Below are 12,841 nucleotides of genomic sequence, written 5' to 3'. Positions count from 1 at the left end.
TCTATACTAAGGCTATTTTGGTTTATCTCACGCGAAAGGTGCATTAATAACGCACGATATGTATATATACAGCAATGCTGAAACGCTCAGGTTATTCCGATTTAGAATTTTTGTAGGCAGGCACGCGCGCGCGCGTCGTAGCTCACTTATGATGATGAATCGATGCAATGAGATTGAAATGATTCATCGCGTAATGTAAAAAGATTATTAGAGACTGATAATAATTTTTTAAATTTCTATGAAAATAATGTTTTTGGCAATGAAACGCAATTTATATGATATCGCACAGTTTTGTAATTTAATTGCGTTGAGCAGAAATTAAAATTCGTCATTGTTGAAAAAAAAGTCTATAGAATTATGTGTGTGTGTGTGTGTGTGTGTGTGTATATATATCATAATGCAGATTATGAATATTAAATGTAATAAATATTAGACTGATTTGTGCACGCGTGTTAAATTCTATACACGAGTCTGTGCATTGAATTCTTCAGTGTATTTGCGTCTCACATGACTGTGACATTTATTTGTGTGTGTTCCATTGAACGACTGCAATTTGTGTGAAGTGCTCAACAATTTCGCAATGCATCGGTCAGAGACCGCCCGCTACGATTCCTTTTCTGGTATAATGGCCACCTCACTACCACAGAATTCTTCTCGCTTTTGCGACTCTTTATTATAAATCCCGACCTTGATTCAATACGGTACATTTATCAGCTTTGTCAAATTCTAGTCGAAATTTAGACGATCCAAAAAGCCTTCTATTTCACCGCTGTACTTTGCCCCTCTATTTGCAAATTGAACCATCAAAGAGATTCAAACCCTCCCCCCCCCCCCTCACCCCTTCTTTATTATTTCATAAAGTAAACGTATAATATAACCAAAATTGAAATTCATGCTAAAAGCTGTGAATCGATTTACCAATAATTGAAAAATTTGTTGAAATATTATGACAATTGAAAATGGAATAGTTTATAAATAAAAAAGATTATTGTACATAATCAATATTGAATTCTACAATAATAGGGTTAAACGCTTATAAATAGTATTTGTAAAAGTTTCTATGCAAGGTGAGATTCAAAGCTACAGGTCGTAAAGTAATGGATATCGAATTAATCCAGCTAATCAAGGAAACTTGTTAGATCGATTAAAGGAGACTGGGAAAAATTTATGCAAAGTTTGAACTTGTGTGCTTGGGCAATTTATTCTGAAAAGAGAGGTGGGGGAGGGGGGGGGGGTGAATAAGTTGGTAAATTTCTCGTGGGCGGAGAAATCAAGCGTGTTGGCGCATCGCATGTACAAATGCAGCTAATCGAGTAAACTTCTAACACGTTAGATCGATTAACCGGCATCTCCTTTCGTATATTTTACAGCGTTACGCGCGGTCATCTCAGAGTTTCTAATACCGGCTAATAAGAAACACGAAAGATCGTGTGAATTACTATAATATTATAGTTGCGAGTTCTTCCTGTGCGTTTGATACAAGTCCATAAACTTCGTTTCTCTGCTGCAATTCGCGACAAGTTTCTTCTTCTCGACTAATGCAACAGTTTCCATTTAATTTAACAGTGAAAAAGTATCGTAATTTCAAAAAATGATATCAAATTTTTATTGCCCATTGCAAAATTTAAACAACAACAGTTTTAAGAACAGTGAGAAATTGTTTATTTTGTTGTTATTATTATTGTTGTTGTCGTTAGAATTTGTCGAGTGAAATATCTTGGGATTTATCGGGTTGTTGATTTTGTTGTATTTCTATTGGACTATTACTGGTAATAATACTAGATATATCATACAGTACATATTGGAATTTGTGTAAGAATACTCGTATGCAGAGAGAGAGAGAGAGAGAGAGAGAGAGAGAGAAGCGGAGAGAACACAGCACGTAGTCGCATGGTTCGGGTCGGTACTCGGTACTCTGTACTGGTGTAAATATTTATCGAGCCCGGGGTCAGTCGACGGAAGTGGTAACATCGCGATTGGTATAGGTCAGTTTATTTTCGAACGGCATTCATTATCAATCGCGCCGTTAATCGCCCATTCCGCTGCCTTCGTTTATAATCTTTCCACTGGAGAATCACTCATCCACACAATTCTTATATTTGTCTCCGCCTCCTTTTTTCACCCTGCGAAAGAAACTAACGATTACGGTCGGTTATAATTTCCAAACTAATTTCCATTGGTTCCCTGCAAATTAATAATAACCATCGGAAATTGTGTGTTTAACGCATAATAATAATATTAATATTATTAGTCTAGCCATTGTGAATAATTATCCATCAAATTATTATTTCATCCGCACAAAGCAGTAATTGTAAAATTCAACTAGGAAATCAATAAACAGTGGAAACTATGACTGCCACACGCCAACCCGCTTAATTTATTAATTGCCACATTCACGGCGAGCTAGCTGCTAAAATTAATAATTAAACAGATTCGGGCACATCTAGCGATTGTCAATTAATTTATAAGTACAAAGAGCCAATCAGAATGTGGTTATTAGTTTCTTGTTGGTAGTAACAGTTTTCGTATTGGAATTGTGTATTTTTAAGAACCTTGTGTTGCAACTATTTTTATGGAAGAATAAACGAGGTTTTTTGTTACTAATTTTATTCTTATAAAATTAATTTAAAATTTCGAAATAGATTTTGAGATATTTAAAAGTTTATATTTGGTGGTTCAATCGTTGTTTAAATTATTGATTACGAGTTAAATTATTTATAACAATTTCAACCGTACCGAATTTTTCACTTAAAATTTTCGTTCGGGCCCAAAAAGGCCCAATGTACTCAAAGTTAATTTTGTTTTCATCAGGGTGGGATTAAATGGAAAATTTTCGCTGTTTGAGATAAAAAATGGGTTAACGGCGGACTCGAGCAATAATACCGTTATCATTTTCCATGGACAATAATTGTACTAAAGCATTTCTTGAATCAGCACTCATATGAGCGCTTTGGCCACTATCGCCTTTGCGATTGTGCCGGTGACGTAACTCTGTCTAACCTCTCACTGGCCGAGCTTGACCGCTAACAAAATGCTTCTAGAATGACCACAGAGCTCTGCCAGACTAAAATCTAGATTCTACTCGCTGCTCTCTCTTGTATTTTTGACAAAAAATCTTTTCCAGTAATTTGTGGTAATTACACAAGGCTTATTATGATTTATGTACAGTACAGGAAATAAAAAAAAAATACCTTTATTTTATTCCGATGATTCGCAGTTGTTCCAAAGTACATACGAGTTCACAGTGACACTAGAATTACTTTAATGTAGAAAATTGGAAGGATCGACGTATATATATATATATATATATATATATTATATGACTCCTTCGAGAATTCTTGGCTGTTGCCACTAAAATGAATCGTGACGATAGTTATATTCAGGCACAAACAACGTAGCACGGTCAAGGATCCGGCCGAATCGTGTTATTACGGAGGATTCTCGTTGCTTCTACTTGAAAATTACTATTCTTTTAGCCCATTCAGCTAAAGCCTCGTTTCTCTATTCTCCATTCCCATGTAAGTTGCGTGGAACTTATCCCAGCTCGTTCCCATTCGCAGTGTATCTTTCACTGTAGTAGAGCGTTGATTTGCTTTTCTCATTATGAACACACTTAGCGCTTTATTGACCAATGCGTTTTCTCAATACGCCCTCGCTCGACTCTCTATTGCGTCACACGTGGCATTCGAGGAAAGCATCGAATTTGTAAAATTTCCTCGAAAGCTTCGTCCGCTCTCTTCTCCGTTCCCACGTAAGATGCGTGGAACTTTTCCCAGCTTCTTTCCATTCGCAAGTGTGTCTTTCGTTATAGCAGAGATGTGCTTTTCTCATTAAGAACGTACTTAACGCTTTATCGTCCAATGCGTTTTCTCAATACGTCCCTATTTGCTTCTTTATTGCACATTGCATCATTGAGTATTCGAGGAAAGAATCGAATTTGAAAGATTCTTCCTCCAATACTTTATATCCGAGTTTTTATTGTAGGTCCGCATAGCTCGAATGAGAAAAATATCATATTAGCTGTGTTTATTAATCTCGAATGGTCCGTGCCTACCACAACTTTGAGATACGTCGATCCTACAATGATTCCTAGCTGCATTAGGTATATGGGTATACACATTGTGTGTATCGTGGCTTCTATCAATGGTAAATACGAGATAATCAATAAGGTCGATTGATAGTCGTAGGTATGGGAGCGACGAACGGCTGCGATTACCTGATATAATCGATGTTATCGTCAAGCTGGTAAACATTCGGTCTAAATTAATATTTCAATAGAAAAACTCTCTTCGGAAATTCTTCAGATATCTTTTGCTAAGAATGCTTCTGTTTACACGATAAATTCGTAGAAATCCAGAGGCAGTTTTGTAGGAATGGGAAAAATTGAAATTAGTAAATATTATTTGTCTAAGAAAGAGAAAAAAGGTAAATAATGGCAGCAGGAATTGTTTTCTTTTTATTCCAGCTACGCTGTACGAAGCTCTGGAAGCAAAGTTCCTGGAAAAGAATAGGACGAGTGATGATAAGTAGAGTCGAGGGATTGTTATTGTTGACATTGGTTATAATACTTCATTGAGGAGACTCGTGTAGGGATTTTTTCGCTTAGGACACTCGAGTCGAGAGCCGATTAAATTGTACTAGTGTGCATGGTAAACGATATAATTATACTAAACTGCGGACGCGCGTGGATACACATGAGATTTGCGTTTGAAAAACAATGGTCCCAGTAGCCACAACATCAAAACGTATGTCCACGCACGGATTACGCGTACATGGTTTACAACACAAGCACAAAACACGAGCACATGGCTCACTATACCCAGACAAGGTCATCCATAAGTAGCTCAAGTTCAACCAATAGTATTGTATTACGATATACCTTGACTCTCCTATTCCAGTTACTCCTTTCGTTCCACCCCTTTTCTTCCACTCAGACTCATTCGCTTTAATACCGAGTTCCGGATCAATTCGTGCCAATCCTAAAAATCTAGAAACCATCAGAGGGAACGTTAAGAAAAAATGTATTATGAAATTCTGATGTCAACTCTTGGTGGAAAAAGTTACGAAGGATGATAAATTCTGTTATTCGAGGCTTGCTACTCAACGAACAATTTGAAACAGTTTTCCGCCGGTCGGGTACAGTGTCTCGAATTCAGAAATTTCAACCCTCGGTAACTTTTGAATTAAGACCCGGACGTAAAAATGTTATAAAAAACTTCTTCTTAAAATGTCGTCCTCTTTTTAAAATTGTCAAGCTGCCAGAAATTAATGTCGCACCCTGTATAGGTAAATTTCTTGCCCATGATCTATCAACTCGTTCCTCTTTATATTTTCTCATTTTCTCAACTTTCCCTGCTGGTTCCTCTTAAAGTTTGCCTCATTCCAGTAAGATAGTATAAATTTTAGAAGACACCTTTTATGGAAAAAATTAAGTTAGTTGGAGGAAAAGGGGGAAAGTTGCGAAAGGAACAGTAAAGAGTGGCACTGGCAGTGTTTAAAGGAAGGAAAACGTGGTATGCTTGATTTATTTATCGCGCAACAGCATTGCAACAGACGAGCATGTAATAACGCAACTAGGCGTGTAAACGGGACTGGGAGGGGATGTACACGCACTTCCGGACGCATGTCGAGTGATTGGTCGCATAATGCGTTAGTCGGGCCGGGCCCTAACTATTATTTTCTCCGTCGGTCTGCAAACGTCTCGCTTTCTCGCTTGGTTTCCTGCAAAAGTGCTTGGCCCGGCGCCCTGCTACCAAACTCACCCACACACACACACACGCGCGCGCGCGCACGCGCGATCATCCATATAATATGCACTCACGCCACAATCCACACTTCCGACTTTTCACTAACACTCGTTTCCTCCTCGCTAGCTTAGATTGATTTATCTTTCCCCTCCTTTTACGCGCATCTTAAATTTCTTTCACTTTTCCTTATTTTTTCCCATCCATCGGCATAAACACAATGTCTAGAAACGAGTTTTTCTGGTTTATACCTATTAATTTATTTTCTTCTTCAAACTCTCTGCGCACGAATCGATGAAGAACTCCTCATCATTTTCCTTTTCTTTTCATTTCAATGGCTCGTGCACAATAACATACCATGTGTTGTCCTCCTTTTTCATGCAACCTGCCTTTTGCATTGCACTCTCTCTCTCTCTCTCTCTCTCTCTCTCTCTCTCTCTCTCTCTCTCTCTCTCTCTCTCTCTCTCTCTCTCTCTCTCTCTCTTCCAACAGAATTTTCAGAACGCCTCGCTCTTTCGTTGCAAAAAACACATGATGGCGAAAACAGTGCTACAGAAACGTTTTTTGTATTTTCTTCACCTGTCTCTCTTTTCAGCCTTTCCACGTATAAGCTAACCGATAAGCTTTGTGTAATTCCCATCTTATTCTTCGAATCAATACGCGTTCCGCGTAAAATAGCAATAAAACTTACGAGCGCGTGTTTTGCGTTTGTTTACACTCCTGTTTCGTGGTATTTTTCTTCGAGAGCAAGAAGTCTATAATAATATTTTCGATACGCGAATCCAATTTGTTGTTTCTTAAAGCGAAGGCGAAAAAATTCGAAAAAGCCTTAAATAAAATTGGTCGTTTTTGCTGAGCGGACTCGAAGCTTTTTCTGGACGCTAATCAGGTTCTACGTGATTCCGATCCAAGCCATTACTTATGGCGGAGCGTAAAGCTACAATTTCATGCAAATCTTTTTTTTTTTTCTTGGACAAAAAACGTCGTTAGGGAAGATTGAGGCATAGGTTAATGATAGGTGGTGGCGGCGACGTGTTTCCAGAGCGTGGAGGCAGAGAGTACATCGTCGCGTGATATATCGGGCTACGCGCCATAACATTTCTTTCAAAGATATATATATATATTTTTTTTCATTTTTATCTCCAAAGAGAAATTATTTTTGTATATATTTCGTAAAATAAAAGTATTTTTATTCTAATTAATATCTGTGTCTTCTATTCCTCTATTCTTTCCTTCCAATTGTTCTCTCTCCACATTCCAGACTTCTGGTAAACACATAACTTTCGAAAGGGCATGGTTATACCTTGGATGCACACACAAGTATTGATAAAAAAATCTGTGTGTGCACGACACACACACTTATATTTTCACTGGTGATAGTAACAGAGTTTGCCTATAAAGAATATTTGTATCGTAACTTCTTTTTAGAGATATGTAAGCAATTTTTTACATCGCTATATACCAGTGTGTTATAAATAAAAGTCGAGTTTGAGATTTATGATATTCCGAAGTAATCGAAGCTTTACAAATAGAGATACATGTCCATGAATGATTAAAAAAAATTTTAAAGTGATACGAATTACCAATAAAAACACCAAATGTAACATCGGAATTTCACGGGTACGTATGCAGAGCAAAGACGAAGATACAAATACAACAATTTTAGATACTACTTCCATTTTTAACACGAAAATATAACGGATGGATTAAGTGGAAAATTGTGGTTATTTGGAAAGGAAAAATAGATGAATAGCGAGCTCGCTGAATAATTATTAAGATATTTGAGGCAAGGTTGTGCTGGCGACGTGTTTTTAGAGCGTGAAGGCAGAAAGTACATCGTGTCGCGTGATATATCGGGCCACGCATAACTTTCGGAAGGGCATGGCCAGGTTGGTGTAGGTCGGGGAACGCACTCGTGTGGTTGAAGAAAGACTCGCGTGCACGCGTGTGTGTGTGCGCGTCGTGGACGAAGCGCATGCGTATCAGTGCGTGTCGATGAAAAGCAGCGAGGCTCATTGTCTGTCACGAACATACGCAAAGGGGGCCCTTCATTATGTCTTCCCTTGCCCCTCCCCACACCCCTTTGCTGCGACCAACAACAAAAGTGATTGTTACCGCAGCTACTCGAGATCCTTGATGAAAGTGCTGCGGTTACCGAGTGATTCTCCCCCCCCCCCTCCCCCTTCCCACTGTTTCCCCTACCACAACGAAGTTTTTGCAAAAATTCAAACCACACGCGCAAGCTGGTCCGAGAGTGGTGGTAAAATTTGAAAATATTTGAGAATAGTTGTAGCGCGCGTTACAGGGATGCGTGCATATTTGCTCGATTCATGACTTTAAGAGGAACGGGCTTCACTTGATCCAATATATTAATCGAGTAACGACGGGTGGCGATATCGATCGAGTGGCGAAGCTGAGGCAGCCGATTAGGGTTATCGATTGACCACGCTTAGCTGCCTCGTTGTGGGAAAGGGTGGATGGGGGGGGGGGGAGGGGGGTGGTTTATGGGAGTCCTGGGGAAGGTTTGCGGTTCCTACTGGAAATGCCAAACACGCGTGCCTGTCCAACAGACGCATTTCGCGATTGCGAAACTTTCGCAGACGGAAATTCCTCCAGACTTTTCAACCCCTTATCTGCCCTCCCCCCTCCCCATCCTTGGGACCAATTTTTGCAGGTGCGCGCATCTGTTCGTGTATCTTTTATCGCGAGCTTGCATGTCGAGTTATGCACTTTGCGTATCAGCCGGCTGAAAATACAAAAGGGTGGAATGAATAATGAAACGAACTCGGCGAATTGCGATTTATTGCTTTGAGAATTTTAATGCACTTGTGGTTTTCATTTCACCTTTATCGTTTTTTACATTTGATTCTGTGCATTGCAATTGTACGAGCGAATGAATCGACGGTGAAATTATATCGAGAAGCAGATAAAAAAATATTGTTTCCGGCTTGTCCATTGTAAATTTTGCGGAATACAAATTTCAGTAAAATGGAAAAGATGTAACGGTTGAGATGGGAAAGGGAAAATGGAAAGATGTGCGTTGGCTTAGAAGGATAAAGAATTTTCTTTTAAACTGGTCCGGTTGAAAAGGGAAATTTCCATAAACTAATAAGAGAGTATAAAAAGAAAATGGTATAAAAGAGAGAGAGATGAAAAAAGTAAGTCTAGAAGCTGAGAGAAGGGTAGACAAAGGGAAATAAATGTGTGAGTGAGAGAAGGGTAAAAAGGGAGGGGGGGGGGCGGAGATAAGCACACACCTTGCGCAGGTTATTTCGCGATAGAAGCGACAGGCTTTTGATCTAGCGTGTTACAATGCATGCTTGGCAAGATACCAACGGGAAATGTATCATACTATCACCATGTATACTCGCTGAATACGCACGTGGTCACAGGTACTATACCTTACCAAAGAACACCTACATTATATATCTTTGCTACAGATAATACTACAATCTCATCCAACCTTCCTGTAACTTTAAATACTGTTAGCCAGAATCTATTACTCGCTTTGGTTTAAAATTTTTTAAAATAAAAACGCATTGAGTTAAATTTGTATTGAAACAAAGGATCGTATTCCAAAGGAGAAATAAAAGATTTTTTGTCCTTTACCATTTTTCGATACCACAATTGCTCAACGAGATAATGAGCAATGAAATTGACCAATGATGGACAAGAGGCGTTTCTCTATCTTTCTCCTGATTGGTTATTCTTTATTCGGCAATAACTTATTAACCGTGGAATGTATCGAAAAATGGTAAAGAAGAATTTTATTTTAAATTTGACAAACAGACAAGATTTGTTAACAAACGGAATCGTAGGGTTAATTTGTTTATACCGATTGTTTAATAAATCAGGCAGTGTATACGCGCAGCGAGTAATATCGTCCTTTTTACTGGTGCGTTACGTATTCATGGGTCTTCTGAAAGAGCTCGTAAAGGAAAATATAAACGAGATTATAAAAAGGGTAATACACATCGTTCTGCGCGACATAATAATTCAGTCTTACTCGTGTGTTGCGTTGGAGCACGGTGCAACACAACGTAAAACGACACGGCTTGCCTGAACGAGCGTCATTACTGCATTTTTCCCCAGTGGCTTATGCAACGAACGAAATCGGCACGCGGCAATCGCCCGTCCGTAAAATTCAGCTCGCAGTAATAATAATAAGAGGGAAATTTCTCCGGCACTCCGGGACGCGTCTGGCTGGAATGCTGGACTTGCATTTTCCCGCGGGACTCCCAACTATCACCGGAGGACTCGACCAGCAGCAAAAAGCGAGCCTCCGTCTCATTTGCACGCGCTCGCCATACACGAGCACGCGTTTCAATTGCTAAACGCGCCATCTTCCTCTAATTAAGTTCTTCGAATCATTATTGCTTCTGCCCCAGAATCCCATCATCAACCATAACAACGACTCAACTTTAACCAAAACACACCCGACGATTAAAAGAACAAACACCACCATAAAATTCCCCCACAATTTCTCGATCCACCAACAACACATCCAAATTTGTTTCCCCCGAAGAATCAACAATTTTCTCAACACTTCCTTTTGATGAATGCGTTAATTAGCCTTCGTTACGCAACTTGGACCATGTTGGGTGAAAGATACGTAAAAGGAGTAGGCAGTAAAGTCATCGAATTACATAAATTGTTCCTTATTAGCCGGTTCGTAGTCTTTTTGGATGGATCGATTGTGCAATCTCGGTGAATTTGACTGAAGCCGAGTGAAATGTGCACTAATTAGATAAAGCGACTGGATAGAGAATAAGCGACGTAATTCCAAACGAAGTGTGGCGGATAGAAAAAGTTGGCACTAATTTAAGATTCTTCTTTCAGATGGTGGTGGAAGTTGAACATCCGGTGGTGGAGAGCGGATCGACGGTTCAGGGCGATGTGGCTTGTCAGTGGGGAAACTCGAGGAGGTGATAACAGCTTCTGACCTTCCGTGAGACCCTGCCTAGTAGACGATCCAAGAGAGCCGTGTTGTTCCCGGTTGAAAGCGAGTTTAGCCGAATAGGAGAAGAAATCAAGATAAGCCGAAGAGTGAAGAGGAGGAGGGGGGGGGGAGTGGCTGGTCGATCAAGTGGCAAGCACCACCAGTGGCATTTTGCTATATCCAATAGAAGCAAACTAAGCATTCGCATATTATATACTACTCCTACGTTACAAAGTTGTACCGAAACTTCTACCTTGAGAAATATACCTCGTACCTACAAGTACCTTCAAACTGAAACCTTCGCAGCGCTATTAGTGCCTAGGCCAGAAAGCGACGTAGCTCCATTGATCGGAAGGAGGCGTGAAAAATAAAGAGGAAGGAAGCAGGCAAAGCAAAGCAGAGCACCATAACCGTGCTGAAATTCTCCAACGAGAACACGAAGAGTCCTCGCTCTCTCTCTTTCTCTCTCTCTCTCTATATATATATATATATCTATCTATCTCGAGGAACTTGAAGAGTACCTTATCCGAGATTCTCTCCCTTGAGATGAGAAAAGTTGAGAGATCTTCGTCGAATAAGCCGAGGAACGAAGTCGAGGAACATTTGGATCGGTCGATTTAATAATACCAACAGGAAGACACGTTCCTCGCTGCCTACACGCACACACGAGCAACACACATTGGCGTCGCACTTTGCAATTACAACAGCAGCTGACTAAGGCGTTGCATTAATGAAAAGCTAAATACAAAAAGAAGTACCCTGAAAGAAACCTCAGCGCAAGCCCTCGATTCATTATTCTACTAAGATCCAGGACGGCCAAGTACCTGCAGACAGATATATTTATGATGACGATTAATGTTTATTAATATTATTATAAATACTTAAGCGAAGAGAATGATATTATGATTAAATATTGCTAATCGTAAGGATAGTGATTACGGTATATAATAATAATTATAAAGGTTTATGCATTGATACATAAATAATCAGCATACATATATATATATACAGATCTATACTTGTTTCTCGGATGATGACAGAAAAGAAGTGGACAAAATCAATTGTACAAGATAGAAAAAAAGTGTGAATGCTTACTCACGCATTACGTGCTACAGTAATTTAATCTTCTACTTGGAGATATTCCACGCAGCAATAGCGAGGCCTGTTCTACATATACGATCGAGGTATGTGCATTTCACGTTTTACTCTTGCGATTCGAGCACGCTTTCTCGTATACCTACTCCAAATGCTCATCTGATCGCTGCTCCACAATTTCCACTGATTCTTTTAATTATACATCGCCTCGTAAAACGCTCGAAATCTTCGATACCAAAAGCCTTTTTACCTATAGTCAGCGTTCCCAGTAGAATCTTTATTTTTATACATCTTCCTTTAATATTTATTTCTCCCCTCGGCAGGTACAAATAATGAATTCCCACTACCCCTTTCACGTATCTGTACTACCTTCTTATTTTTTTGAATGAATTTTCACATTTTTTTAAATATGTGAGTATATGTCAGTTTTTTTGCATTTTCTTCATTGATTTTTTATAAAACTATTTTGTTCCTATGTAGATCCAAACGCCTACTTCACAGACGTATCAACAATAGTTTATGATCCAAGTAATAAAATATAATTTTGAAAATACACTTTACTCGTGGCACGATTAATGTTCTTGAAAATTTGAACGAATTTAATGCGTTTCTAAGTAATTGACTAAATGAGAAATGAAATTATGGAAAAAGAGTTAGGTCGCTGGATGATGTTTTTTGTCGGTTGAATCGACTTTCGGCAGCAGTTTTTCAGCTGCTCACTTTCACTAACTTTCGAAGTTGGTTACGCTCGGTACTGAAAGTTACTTGTTCACCAAAACCAAAAGACGTATAAGGTATGAGTATCACGTATAGCACGAGGCCCAGCTCCGAATATCCCCACGCGAGCGGACTGTCCTTCGAAAGTCGCCAGCACGTGTATAATACGGTCAAAATTCTTTTCCATTACGGTACACGGTACACTGACTCCCTTATTATACCAAGAGACTACATACAGAGATCTTCTCCAGAAACCTTATACCAATTTAAAGTTTGTCGATTATATTTTGTCTTCAATGGACTCAACAATTCCGCAATTTTATTCGAAATAATAATATTTAATTAT

At 39.2% G+C, this 12,841-nt stretch overlaps 1 protein-coding gene across 1 annotated transcript in view; it reads left to right on the top strand.

Annotated features, from left to right (window-relative positions):
• EcR (Ecdysone receptor) overlaps nt 1-12,841 on the top strand; it is a 157,320-nt gene that overhangs the window by 13,800 nt on the left and 130,679 nt on the right. Inside the window, exon 2 of the mRNA XM_066730715.1 lies at nt 10,584-11,867. The gene's annotated coding sequence lies outside the window, so the exon portion shown is untranslated. The remainder of the gene's footprint in view (nt 1-10,583; nt 11,868-12,841) is intronic.

This window comes from Prorops nasuta, unplaced genomic scaffold (genome assembly GCF_024137725.1).
Source record: "Prorops nasuta isolate Cenicafe-Biocafe unplaced genomic scaffold, Cenicafe_Pnas_1.2 PNAS00008, whole genome shotgun sequence".
NCBI classification, from domain to species: domain Eukaryota; kingdom Metazoa; phylum Arthropoda; class Insecta; order Hymenoptera; family Bethylidae; genus Prorops; species Prorops nasuta.
Note: the sequence above shows the minus strand (reverse complement) of the source record. Positions and strands in the feature narration are given on the sequence as shown.